Source organism: Columba livia, chromosome 2 (assembly GCF_036013475.1).
Source record: "Columba livia isolate bColLiv1 breed racing homer chromosome 2, bColLiv1.pat.W.v2, whole genome shotgun sequence".
Classification (NCBI taxonomy): Eukaryota; Metazoa; Chordata; class Aves; order Columbiformes; family Columbidae; genus Columba; species Columba livia.
In genome coordinates, this window is record NC_088603.1 from 142918492 (window position 1) to 142933605 (window position 15114).

Here is a 15114-nt window from a genome sequence, read left to right on the forward strand (position 1 = left end):
ACAATCGTGCCTTTAATGCATGTAGTCGACCTAACACAGGTTTTTGAAGGATTGTTGAAAATTTGCATTTAACTGCTAACAGAGTTGATAATTATTGTTGTTATAGCGTAAGTCTTGCAACTGGAAAAAAGTACAGACAAACAAACAAAAAACCTTAGTTTCTGAAATCGTGATTTGAAGAAGAAGCAGAAAACAGACTGGACTTTTTAGGAAACCTCTTCCAAACTCTTCAAACACAGAAAAACCTACACAGATAAAGATACAGAAAAACACAGCCTGTGTATAAAACAAATCCAATATTTCATTATTTGCTTGAAAGTGTTGTAATTCAGGACCAGGCTTAGAACTGAGGAAACAGACTTATCACTGTGTTTGTGTATGTTTTCCAGTATTTTAATGTTTTTTAAAATATATTTGCTGAATACCTTGAAGTAAGCAAATACTACATTTTTTTAAATCTATCCATTAACTAAAGCAATTAGTATATTTTCAGTGCCTCAGTCAAAATCATACTCAGCTCGATTGTTATTCTATATCCTTAAGGTCCTGACACAAAGGATTGTTTGGAACAAGTGATGTTATGGCCTAGATTTGGACATATCTGTGCTAGAAAGGAGAAATCTTCTTGACTAGTTCATCACGGTGTTCCTCGTAGTACAGGGGATCTCATTTTAAAATCTACCCTGGTGTACTGAAGCTGTAAACTGGGGTTGTGATTCTTGACCTTTGGGCAATGCAAACGGAGTCTCCCGAGTGCTGTCGACTGCCCGCTCCCCCCGCGATCGCATTCCGCTGCACCGGGCAGGACATACCGTTATTTATTAGTTCTCACTTAACCACCAACTGCTCCAACAGCATGCAGCTGTGTTATTGTTAGTCAAGGTAGACCCCTCGCTTTGCATGTCTTTAGCCAAGCGAAGGTCCTGTGGCCAGGCCACGGAAGGAGCGGAGTTCCTTGCGTCAACCTGGCTGACATTCGGCGTCGAGGAGTGAGTGATGGGAATTGCTGGGAGGCCAGGTGGTATTTACACTGTCCCATGGGTATTTCCATGGCTCGCAAGTGGGCTTCAGTTGCCAGTGAATTTAGAGTTGAGATTCCCTAGGCTCTTTCAAGGTTAGTTTTGATCAAAAACTTCAAAAATGTGTTGAATTAAGCTATATGGCTACCTCATTTTTAAACTACTCTTCAGACATCTGCTTTATTTCTTACATTATGTAAGAGTAATTAATGGGCTATGATTAAGATGTAAAATTCTTTGCAAGAATGAGATGAGAGCAGAGGAGTGGGATCTTGAGGACTGTGCCTCACAGGCATTATTTTAAACCACCCATCATTTGATGAGCAGTGTGGGAGAAGGCTATGCTTTCCTCTTGGATACAAGGATACCTAATGGCTGGTAGCAGCACCTAAACTGGAATGAACTGTTCTGGGAGAGCATCACAGGTATTTCAACTAAATTTTCTCATCATCTTGGTGTGCTAAGTGTTTGTCTTCCTCATGCTCTGCTTAAGCACATGCACAGGTATGCTGTCCTGGTTTCTCCTTCAGTGACTTTGCCTGTCAGCTAAAGCTTTCATATTAGCTGCATTTTCCTGGAGAACCAGATACATGTTTTGGTAAACATAGCAATGGGATGTGAAGTTATTGATAACAAATGGATGCACCTCTTGCAAGAAGGGCAATGAGAAACAGGTGACCAAGAAACTGACCAACGGAGTATAACATCCCATTCACGGGAATACTTCATAAAAAAGTGGGAGATCACGAGGATCTTGTCCCTTTTCCTTATGGCTGACATTAGGAGAGGACCTTGCTAGTCGTCCCTGCAAATTGAAGCCTAGTGACAGACTGAATCCAGCTCCGGTTGGCTGCAGAGTCCAACTCAGGATTTCAGGTGCCAGCTCTGCAGTTGCTGAGACTTTCAAGATTGGTTTTGTATATTTTGTATTATTTTCTCTATTCTTATTAGTAGCATTAGTAAAACATTGTTAATTTTTCCAACTCTTCTCACTGTCCTTCTTTCCCTCCCGATCCCCTGTCCTTAGTGGGAAGGTGGGAGAGGGAGGGGCTGAAGGGGGAAGCTGGGGGGAGAGGAGGTTAACAATACATCTGCCACGGTTTTATTGTCACCCTGCATTCTAAACCCTTGACATATGCTTATTAATATAGTGAATGATTTAGTGATTAAAAATACAGATCAGTATATTAGCAGAGATTTGGAGGAGAAAATGGACTCCCCACCTGCTTTTCCTGGCTGAGCCAAGGCAACTTCCCTCACTAGTGACATCAGCCATTCAAGGACAGAAAATTTTGAGAAGGTGGTGAATTTTGAAGAGTGACTTCTTATGTTTTGAAAATTCATGACTAGTCAGCTTGAGATGTTTTGTTTCTCAGGCAGGTAAACTGTTTCTAGCTCTCACTGGACTGGACCTTTCTAGCTCCTTCCCTACATCACTGGTCACTGCTGACTTAATCCAGTGTTGCATGTCTCAGGAGATAGTTAGGAGTGGGAGTTGACTGAACAATAACAAATGCAGTATTATTTAACAACCCTGGAATGCTGTCTCAGCTTTTCTAGCTCTTTTCTTAAAATAAACAAGACAAGCACATGTTTGAGTTTGAAGAGTGTTACTGTACTCACATCACTTGACTGGCTATGGTAATTTTAGGGCTACTGCATTTGCCTTTTTAACTTTGTGAAGCCTGAAGATCTGTCCCTGGGGGCTGAACAGGTTTTCCAATATAATAACAATACTAGAAACTTAAGTCAGATGTAAGTAGTCTAATTTTGCTCTTTTCTTAGCCAGATGATTGCTAACAGATCTTTTTATAAACTATTTTTTTTTTCCGAAGTTGCTACACTGTATCCATATGGGTCTTTATTTCTCTCTTGGTACTTCTCTTCACATAGGAATTTATAAAGTTCCACCTTTACTCAGGAAAAAGGGGAAAGTGATTGGGAGATTCTGGTAATAAAGGTAAATAATAAAGATAAAAGACTTCTCATACACTTCGAAACCCACTGGGAATTGCATGAGAGGAATTTCAGTGAGTGGAATACACAGGTAAAGGCTGGCACTAGGCAGTGTACTGAGCTGGGATAGTTGCTCTCAAGCTCTCTTTTAAAGGTTCTCTGATTTTGTAAGTTGAATAATAAAAAGGGCAAGGTTTAGTCAAGCCCCAGGGCTACAATATTCCACACATTTGGCAACCAGCTTAGGAAAAATCCTTAGCAGGAAATATATCTGCTGTGTGTACATTAAAAGTACAATAAAAATAGTTGGATGTAGGAAGAACATTTCTCATTGTCATAGTTCTGGAGGCATTTTCTCATGAGATTCACAATGGAGATACGTGGGGGATGCCTTTTGCCATGATGAATGCTCAGTGCAGCTCCTACCCCTCCACCTGTCTTATCAGTCCCCCCCACATTGCGCTCTCATGACATGTAGTCTTTTGGCTACTTGTACTGAGCCATTGCATCTTCCCTATTTGTGCTGTTGACTCTAGTTTGGGATGATTCCTTGACTTTTGTTAAAAAGAAACCAGAGACTAAAGTCCAGGTGCTAAAACAGTACTTGTAGGAAATCTCAGTGTTAGACACAGATCAAAGTGCTGTAGCTCTATTTTTAAAAATATTATATTTTTTTCTACATACAAACAACACTGGATATCTTACTTTATGGATATTTAATGTTTTAGTACAGACAGCAGTTAAAATCTAGGAAATCTGAAAGGGTCAGATTCTGGTATCTATTACTACTGATTAAGGCTTGTTAAACAGGGACTCCCAACAATAACAGTGAACGTATTGGCAAAATAAGTGATCATTATCTGATATAATGAAGGGTAGTGGCCCAGCAGAGGATGAAAAAACTTGTATTTTAGTTGAACAAAACAGTCTGCATGGACAGTATAGATAAGTACAGACAAGCCCATGTTATTAGGACCAGAGGAAATGGACAAGCTTGGACACACTGCAGGATGAATGGCACAGAATGGAATTCGCCACCCTAAAAGATTCGTGACAGCCCAGGCTAGAGATTCAGAGCCAAATGATGGCAGTGATGGATGCACATATCCCTCACTAACAGAAAGGTAAATAAACATTGCATAGTCACCCAAATAAATCTGAATATGTGATCAATATTTTCTTGAGTGCTGGATGGATTTTTCCTGTGGAGGACATGGTACATCTTACTATATCAAATTTAGGAAAGTGCTTTTCCAGCTCATTTGGCAACTGCTAACTTTAACATGTGTGGGAATAACAATGGCAACAATTTTAAAAGTACCTTAGTGGCACTTAAAATCAGAGGAACATCAATGTATCATGAGTTACTTTTGGAGATATCTTTGGAGGTTACATGAGTTATCTCTTGCCCACTCAATTCTAACAGAAACTTAATGTGTCTGTCTTTACTGCCATGAATAATCCTGTGCATTTGCCATAGTATGTTTAAATATACACCTATGAGGACTTCACTCAAAATGAAGAATGGACAGAATTTGTAAGCACCATGTGAAGCTTTGAAGCAATAGGCAGCACATTTCTCTGCCAAATCCATCCATGATTTTGCTTCAGAAGCTTTGCATCTTCAGTGACTCTAGGACAGAAAAAGCAACAAGGGTCCTTGTGCCTGTTTTTACTTAAACCATGACATCAGGGATTGCAGAAGAAATAGTGATGGAAGTAAGATACCAATATTGATCCAGAGCCCTTTTACTAGACAAAACCAGTCAGAAATGTTCTTCTATTAATGAGTTGGTGAGGGTAATTTCTGTGTAAGCATGGAGCTATGACCTCCCTCTCTTTCCACACTGGTATTGCCTATTTGTTCTCGTGCTCGATACGTTCCCAGTACAGTTTAACTTTTCTCTAAGCTTCGCCTGCCTTCTGAAGAAGAGGAGTTTCAAAGTCTAGTCAGGGCTGGTTCATACAATTGCATGACTGCAGTAAGTCTCGAGTGTCACTTTCAACACTTCTCATAATTTTCAGTTTTCTTGCAGGAATTCCAGATGGCAAATAAATTCACATGTTAAATTTATTTGTACACTGCTATCTGTCCTACAGCTGTATTACTAGACCATTACAGCATCTCAGAAGAATAGATAATCCCTACTCAGTGTGACTGTCTTTAAAAAAAGCTGCTGACCTCCAAGCCAACGTAAATAGATCACTTATGGAAATAAACAAATTACTATTGGAGTCAAACTTGTCCCAAATTTTTCTGTGAGTGCAGAGTTGAACAAAATTGAGAGCTCAAGAGTCATGAGGTTAATGAGGTCATTCTGCCAGGCTCCGGTCTGGGTTTACTATAACATGAAAGACTCAACTCTGATCCTGACTGGCATGTTCACTTAGCAGCTCTACCATCCCGGCACCAATCTGTCCAGAAACCTGAAACCATCTTCCGTGAGCTGTCATCTTGCTGCATGACACTGTCAGAAGACGTATGTTCCTCTGCACGTGAAACCACTTAGGCCATCTTGCTCTGTGTTTTTTGTAAACAGATTATATAAGGAAAATGACTAATGGAACTTTTCCTTTTTAAATGTGGATGGACTGTAGAGTCCATCCAAAAGGATTATCAAAATTGTAGCAAACAGTGATAACTCATTAAATTTCCACTTAGCTGACAATGAGCTCTATTTGAACTATGTAAAATGCTGTATTTTACATCACACATTAGAAAGTGTTCTTACAATCAATAGGTCTTATCTGAAAAATGGGAATAATGTGCCTCCTACTGCTGAACGTTTCATAAGAGCTGACAAGTACCAGTATAAATAGCTGCTGGGACTATTTTTTTATTGCTGATGTTCTCTGGATACTGTGTAATAACAAACCTCAGTATAACAAAAATAAAGTATAATGGCTTGTTAGAAAACACTTTTCACCCTGAAAAAGGAGATGTTTCTGTGGAAGGGGGATGAGGTTCTTGGCTTGAGGCAGATGCCTGGAGCAGAAGAGCTGCAGAAACACAGGTTTTTTACTTTTGCAAAGTAGGATTCCCAATACTGTGCTTCAACAAAAGCAGCTTTTTGTGTGCCACAAGACATTATTTGAAATTTAATAGAAAATTTTCTATGGAGCACTTTCTCTATTGGCATATAGAGTAATATAAAGACCAAATGTTTCTTGAAAATAGTTCAGTTACAACAAAGTTCTGACAGAACATCAGGAATTTTCAGAACTGCATCTTCTGCTGCTGCATAGGAAAGACCCCACGCTTCACCTGCCTCCCTGAAGCCCAAACTTTTGTAAAGAAAAACTGAAAAGTGTTTGTAAAATTTTAAAACATTTCTGGTTTAGAGGTTGAAAATGAAAAATATTGCATTTTGGTTTTCAGTGTTTTATTTCAGAATTTACTATAGGTAATATTAAATGTAACCTCACACTGTAAGCCTTACTTATGCAATGAAACACAAATCAACCTTTTTTTTTTCCAGTTTTTGGAAAAAAATATTAAATACTTCTGCTTCCTCCATTGATTTTTCATTTTGGAAGGAAGGTAGAAGACTTTATTTTTTGCTAAACCTAAAAATGGAAATAACTTATTAATGTCTCACACTTGTACTTCGTGAGCAATGCCCTTGTCACACTCACTGCCCTGCTCTTGACTGCCATTGCCACACTGACCAGATTTTCTCTTTCCAAAACAGAGCTGATGAGGATTGCAGCACCTCCAGTCAGTGGTTGTCAGGCCCTTTTGAGACCTCGGCAGTTGTGTAGACCCCCAGAAATTCTGAAAGTAGCCTATTTATATGTTTCTATAATGGCATGTAGTAGAACTTCATTTCCACACACATCTCTGGTCTTTTTCATTTTGACTTAGGCTGTCAGAGCTGTGAACTCAAACGTTTGTTACACTGAAATTAGGCTGCTCAGTAATTCTGTGGACTGAGATTTCTTTTGTCTTTTTCATTGGCTGCACAGGGTGGTTTTTGACCAGACCTGAATAAGTCTTAGGGTAATTTAAACTTAATAATGCAGTGTGTATTAGTGTTGTAATAGCTGATTTAGATTTTACAAAGTGCTATGGTCATGCTTTATGCTGATTTTAAATTATTTTATTGCACCTCTCTGGCTCCCTCTTTGTTGTTCATTAGCATTTCCATTTGATACAGTGTTTCTCTGGGCTGCTCTGCAGTAGTCCTTTGAAAAAAGCTGATTCATAGCCTAAAAAGTTTATAAACAGAATCAGCATCTAATATGTGGGAATTTTACTTTTGTTTTGTTTAAATAGAGCCTTGGGCTTAACATTTCCAATCAAATCTTTAAACCACATTGCAAATGTTAAGCATCAGCACACTTCTTAATTGCATTTTACTCCAAAAAGAAAGTTCTAAGGTCTTCCAAATGCACAAAACATTTTTTAAAAAGTAACATGTGTGTGATGTGATGTACTGAAAGACTTAATGGCATCTTGACCCAAACCTTGGGACTCTGTTCCATGATCTTTTAATTAATACGAGAATTATGGAGAACTGCTGCCACATTTGATTAAAATAAGCATCATACCATTCAGGGAGAACCTTTCTATTCCTATTGCTGATACAATCAGAGCTGGGCCAACATTGAAGAAATGCCACCTAGCCCTGCTGTGGGGTATCAAACCACCCATTCCCCAGGAATCACAAAGAAAATGCTAAGATTGTTACAAGCTTTTCTAATTGAAGGCAACACTTTAGATCAGTCACAACATAGATTCAGGTCATGACAAGGAATGGAAATAATTTTAGAGTCAGTGATGGATGGTCCCCTGTTGGTAATAGATGCTGGGCGGGAATTGATTCTGGGTTCTTAGACCTCTCTACAGACCACAGAAAAACACTAAGGCCTTGAGAAGTGTACTAAAATCTGATAGATTCTTCTTGGGGGTCCCCAAAAGGTTAAGAAAGGAATGTGTGCCACTAGACCTTGTCTTCTTCCTACTGCCATATTCTGTAAATCTCTTTTTTTTTTTTCCTTCACAAGTCTATCAAAACTTGTATGAAGCTGTGAGGGGAATAGATGAAGGCTGTGGCTGGATGTCAGCTGCTGAGGGCTGTGAAAGCCATGGCTGATATCTGCTGTTGTGTTAGCATTTTCTCTTTCCTCCCATAGCTGTTTATCACCATCTACTGGGTGTCGTGTATGAGTAGAAGGCAACATGTGAAGGATTCTTAAACAGTACAAATCTCCTTTCTCAGCCTTAGTCAAACAGGTTTTCTACTGCTTGTCTTCCAACCTGATGGATACAAAATTGTTTTCAGTTAAGCTTATATGCTTATTTAGGAGCCAGATGACATTAATGGACATACAGCAAAGCATATTCAGGAAGCTTAAGCCAGCAGAAAGAACTACTGCACAGCTTACCAACACCAAATGTCTTTCTAAGCACCTCACGTCTCTCCTGTTTATCCACAGTGGCTTTCCACAGAAGAGAATTCGGATTGGGTCCTTGTTCTTATCTTGGAACCCATTTTGTTTCGTTTTGTGTTAATGATTTCATAAAGCTCTGAGATGAAGATAATAACTGAAAAAATAATTTCCCTGCTACATGGAAACCTTCTATTGTAATCATGATGTGTGGGAGGCAGAGGATTTTCCTAGCGCTGTTCTGTCTGTGAAATAAATTTCCACAAGAGCAAAGGATAAGCCTTGTCACATTCCTCCATAAACAACTGTTCATGTATTGCTGTTCCACATACAGCGCCTGCTTGCCTAAACTTCTTCTCTAAGCAACTCAGAGCAGCCTTTAAAGGTTAAAAGGCACAGGTCAAGGAACATGATCAGTTTGTTGGCACAGTCTCAGTCAACATTGATTTGCAACTAAAGGCAAAACTTGGCCAACGAGATATTACCCAGGGCTGTTAAAAACAAAAATGGGAAGCTGTTCAATCTCCTTCCTAGAAAAGGCACAAATTATTGTTTTGCTGGAGGCAGAGTATGACTTCAGATCGTGTAGCGATCATGAAACTGGACCCTGGGCAGAAGTGGGCACAGCTGTGCTAGCTTAGTGGTAGTTGTTGCTGCTCTCCCATTGTCAGTGACTGAAGTTGGTGTCTGGAACAAGCCGCTGTTGCTTCTCCGTCAGTGGCACATAACTCAGCATTGAGAGTACCAGCTGCAGACTTTCCAGTCCTAACATCCTGAAATCATTTTAAGGCTACAGAATTGAAGACCGAGGGAGTTCACATCAACAGCAAGGTCAAATCCTAGCTGGTATCACTTGAATGGCTTCTCAGGCACAGACTGATCCTTAGAACTGCTATTTTTATTTCTTTTAAAGACTTTTTTTTTTTTTTTTCCATTAGCTTCATTTCCACCCCATAACTAAGGCTCTGATCTTTCTTTTCAGGGATCAGATTTAATCTCCTTCTTCCAGTTTCCATGGAGGGAGGGCATGTGCAGATACAGGAACTTGTCTTGAAAGAAGCTTTAAACAATTATCAATGAGGATCTTACACCTCATGCAGCACTTGTGTCTTCCTACTAGCTCCCACTAAATGTAATCAGGAAGAGCTTGACAATAAAGTGTCACATCTATAGACTATTGCATAGGAGGTATTAGCTGTCCCACCCCAGCATCATCAGTAAGACTGGACTATTAATGGGAAAATACATAGAGCCACTTGTTCCTTGCTGTGGCAGTTTTTGTTCTGCTTTCCTGCGTTTTATTAACTGGCAGTGGCAGAGGCAATGTTTCTCCAGAAATCGGACAAATGTTGTCAGCCCTCAATCTGGCTGCTGGAGGATGCCCTACAGACATGGGGAGACTCGTGTGGCCAAGGGGGATGGTGTAATCTAGTGCACATTGAGTACATTCTCAGTTCCCTGAGGAAAGCGGCAGTAAATATGCCAGATCACTCTAAAATCACTCTTAATGTGAAATGAGGCTAGAAAATGAGTTTAATTTACAAAAGATAGAGGAGCTCCTAAATCAATCTAGAGATAAACAGGCTACAAACTCAATAAATGTCTCAATAAATACCTGGTACTTCATTGCAATTTTAGAATTTGTTTTGTTTTATTCAGCTAGAAGAGCAGAGCACTGAGGCAAATGGACACAGGTAATCTCAAATGTCACAGCTGGTGCCTGATTCTTAAATAAGTCACATTCTCCCAACATTGTCTTTCCAGGTAATTACTAGTGGTAGATGGAGCACATGTAGATGTTGTACCACTGATCAGCAGTAATATTCTCCTCTTCATATGGTTCAGATGGGAGGGGAAGGTCTGGTGGTGCATTCAATATTAAAAAGTGTTAATCTGTACAGAAAGAACCTGCTTCTCTCACTTGAAGATGAGGCAGAACAGGGTTCTGTTCATTTTCTTCTGAGATTCTTTACTCTTGGAAAGTACAGAATGATTTCTGACAGCTCTTGATCACTTCATGTTCTGTGACTTCCCAGAAATATTTCAGCTAACAAACTATGTCAGCCCTCCGATGAGAACTCAGGTGAAGGGCAGGATTAATAAATTTGGGGCTATATTTAATAGGAATGAAAAACTGAAAAACGACACACTGCAAACAGTACCACTCTGTGCAAACTGTGCTGCCAAGCTTTTCATCTGTCTGTGGGGTGCTTGGCAGTAGCTTCATTAGGATACCACCTGTGAGGTGCTCTGCAAAAGCGAAGGGAGCTGTTGGTTGGGCAGTGGTGCCCGCGCAGGTGGGAGGAGCAGCGGCACGACTCCTCTTCCCTCCCGCCATTGCACCCGGGTCTGCGCAGCACAAGGTGGGTGTGCAGGAGGCCACGCTGAGGCACAGGGTGGTACCCTGAGGACCCTCACCATGTTTTCTGATCATTAGCTTTGGTGCCCACGCATGACTGCCTAGGCTCTTTTGTCTCTGTAAGTGTCTTCTTTTAACAAAAGGCACCAATGGGCACATCTGAAGATGGCTACCTCACATGGCTTGTGCAATGCTGCCTCGGCTGCAGTGTTTAAGGAGGAAAGTGTGCTGTGTTCAGCCTATTTTGTCTCTTAGAGGCAGCCGAAGCAGTTTTTGGCATTCATCCCTAACTGCAGCAAACAAATCAACTGGATGACAAAAGCAACAACAGCAACTACCAGCTTTAGGCTTTTATTTCTTGCATAACTTGGAAGGATGAATTATTTGATATTTGAGTTTACTGATGTGTGTCTACTTGCCCGTTCTTGGTTTTCCTTCTCTCTGCAAATCCTTTTAACTAACTTCCAGGAGTAATTTTCCATTCCCATTTATTTTCTTTCCTGGACACATTGCACAGTTTAATGTCCTCAGCTGTTGCCAGGGAAACAGAATTTTGAACCTAGTTTGTCAAGCAAATGAAAGGACAATTATTTTTGAAGTTTTTCTATAAATTTGGATCAAAATTGATCACATTTTTTTCTAAGGTAGTGTTGCTAGCACTTTTTGGTAAGATTACTCAGCACTTCCAGTGGCATCATCCTATATTGTAACTCCTGCTGTTCAGCATGACGTTTCCTTTGGGTGTCTTATTTGGAATGTCCTAGCAAACCTGACCCAGCTGTTTCCAAGCAGAGAGAGCATAAAACATTTTAGATATGTTAAACTAATTATTTCAGATGTCTGTTCTGTGGGTAGAGCTGCCACCTTGGTGCAGCAAGGTGAAATTTTCCGGGGAAGAAACACCCTGGTGGTAGGGTCTTGGAGGGACAATTTTCTCTTCTGGAGTCTGGGCTGGTATTTGGGCTAGCACCTTTCCCAGGTGCCGCTGCAGCTATCCCTTTTGGGGGTTTCTTCCCTTCTGCTGCTCACTGGGAGTGTGGAAGTGCAGGGAGACATCGGGCTCTGCTGGCGCTGGGCTGCAGGTGTGCACAGGAGATGCATTGCGTGGACATCCCCAAGTCCTCTCCTTCATCCTCTGATGCTGGTGTGAGCACACAGCTTCTCTCTGCTCTGTGTGGTGACAGGCCACATCATTGTAGAGTTCAGGAGGACTCAAATGCGGTAGATGCAGGAGGGAAATGGAGGTTTGGGCACGTTGAGCTGGCACCGAGGTCAGCTGCAGCCCGTGCGATGTGTCAGGGTTCTCCCAACACTGTTCTGGAATGTGCAACTCCCCCAGTGGTCAGTGGCTATTTTCGGTTTGTGGCTGAGGAACTGCACTTTGCCATACTGACTGTACAACCTTGTCCAGAAGTAGCAGGTTGTTTTCAGTTTGTAATGTCGCTATTTATAGAGCCTTCGAACTCTAGCATTAAAAAAAAATCGATATCACCTTACACTTCATATAGCTTTCTCAAGGAAAGGGTCCCAACACACCCTGGGACAGACCTTTAAATGAAAACACTCTGTACTGTTTTCTCCAAGAATCTTCTTGCACTTTGTGGTATTTATGTTAATTTCATGAGCATTTTTTTCATCAGGACACTGTCTGTGATTGAATATCATTATGCACTCAGAACTTCATCCTACTAGTGGAGTTACTAAATTGTGTAGGTATTGGATTTTTACTATTTAGTAATGAAAAATGTTTCTGTAAAACTGAGAATTATGGTAAAACACATACAGGCATAGGCTGTCAATAACTCATGGGCTGGTGTAAGGCAGTGATATAAGGAAATATTTTTCCTTTCCCAGTGCAGCTACATGAGTTGTGGGACAATTTTGACTGCACCCTGGTTACAGGATACACACAGAGCCTGACTGGCTCACAAGCATTCTGGAAATCCTGAAGAGATGTGACATGACTTGCACTTTACCCCTACTTAGTCTTTTTGAAATGCTGCTGGAAAATCTTATTATACCTACCCTCTACTAACACATAAAATTTATCTGAAAATGTCAAATCGAAATATTTCAAGTAAAACAACATTTTATGTTTGCAACCTGAGATTTTTGTTTCTGAAATAGTTTTATTTTTCTTTTATTTTCCTCACCTTTTTCTCAAGATGTAACATTAGACCTACTGACATGCTTAAAGTAACATATTTTGAGTGGTTGAGGCCCAAGTTAATAGTAAATTTCACATGTTTTAAATAAAAACTTATTAAGGATAAAAAGGCCTGGCTCATTTGATTTGGAATTAACATTTTGGGAAATAATGTGATGAATTTTCACTTTGATGCCCTGTTAATGTGTCGTAGTTGCTGGAGGGTAGCATCACTGCTTCATGGTGCTGAGGCCCCTTGGGATCTTCCTCTGTTTTTGAACAAAAGGCATCCCTTTTGTTACTTGTTGTTAGTAATTTCTATCCCTTGAAGTTTGCCTCTGTAAAGCATTGTGTTTGTGATGACTGGAGTGTACGTTTTTTTCTTGAAAATAGCAGAAAATGTGTCTTTTCTGTTTTTTCTCAATTACAGACCATATTTATTTGGCCATTTCTGGTAACTGGTAGTCAAATACTTTAAATCAGAAATTTGTTTGTTACAAAAGGCTCTTTCTGCTGTTACTGTGAGAATTAATTGTGGAGTAACCTCAGTGTTGATTTTGTTTTGAAGTGTTCTTAACTTTTGGCGTTTACAGAAGCAAGAGCTGCAGTGAAGGACCCAGGCAGAGGGCTGATGATTGACACAATCTAAATGTGCAGTAACTGTTAAGAAGTCTTTCTAGTGAGACTTGTCAAGGTTTTCTTCTGGAAGACAGATATTTAAATAAAGACTTTGGTACACAAACAAACTATCAAAGTACAAGTTACCACGTTAGCTTCTCCGTGGTGCCTTTCAGCTATCAGGCACTCTTCAAGAGATGAAAAATAAATTAATGTGCACCTTAATTGAGAAGTAAGTCACTTTCAATTAATTGGCTCACATTTACCCTGAGGTACCCAGGCATGGATTGACAGAGGAAGTAGAGAGGAGAGTTCGGGCAGTTTCAGTGTTCAGCAGAGCTACACATACATCCCTCTCCCCAATATGCAGCAGCCACAGTCTCTTCTCCTCCTGGCAACTCATCACTTACAGTGTGTCTGGATCTGGCCTTGGGTTAAAAGGGTTAAAAGAGTGCTCCCAGGCAGTCCCCAAACCACAGCACCCCATTGGTCTGTTGGAACCCTACGGCTTCCCAGTCAGTTCCCCAGTGCAAAGCTGGGGCTGCCTGGATGAGCTGGTGTGCCAGCGTGGGACAGAGGGTTGGGGCAGTGTGGCCGCACCCTGCCTGCAGCTCTGCAGCCTTTGCATGAACTCAGCCAAACCGAAGGACTCTTTAACTCTTTTAAGCTAACCACCCACTCAAAAAGTCGGTTCTTCCACTCCAGGAGTCCTGGGGCTGTGCATGTCCATCCCATTCCCAAGCCCTTGCTGACACCTGCTGGCCTCCCACTCGCTGAAACTCAGGGTGCTGGGGGGAAATTTGGGTGAGGAACATGGGCAGGTCCTGTTGTCTTCCTGCTGTTGGTTGTTTCTGTGTTATTGATTGTGGAACCTTGAGAGGAGATTAATACTTTTGGATCAAATTTTTATTGCTCCAAGCCTACATTACTTCATTCTGAGGAATAAGAGTACGGGATATCTCTCCTCAGCATATGATCCTTAGATACATCATGCATTGCTTCTAGGCTCTTATTAAAGAGGGACAAGCCATACTGGTGGTGATGGAGCAGAGGTCCACACCCTCAGCACCAGCCGAGGAGTTGGCTGACCACAGGGTAAGGCACCCATCACCTACCCAAGGAGCCACGAGCTTCAAAGCAGAAGCTGTACAATTTAGATTGGTTCATCATTTTTAGTAATGCTAGCAATTTGGCATCATTTATGGCAGGTAAATAGGAACCTTTAATTATAAGATCCACTTCAGGGTTTCTGACTTTATAGAGGCACTCAGTGCAATGCTGGGGTCAAACAGACATTAGGCTTGATAAAATTAGGTATTTGTTTTCTAGCAAGCCTGAGTTATGCAAAGACCTAATTCTCTGTTGCCTTGCCTAAAACGCACAGACTTATTTAGTGTGCTAAAATAAATGTGAAATGCAAATAATTTTGTACTTCTCAAAATGTCAACCAGGGTAGTAGGAGGCATGGTCCAGAAGTTTGAGTATAGGGTTATGTGTCCTTATCTGCATGTGAATCTCCAGTAATCTGAGGTGAAACAAGAGTGTTTGTTTTTTTCCCTTTATGTGGCGGTTTCAAAACGTCAAAAACTGTGACGTGCAGTACAAACCAGTTACTGTTACTTGCT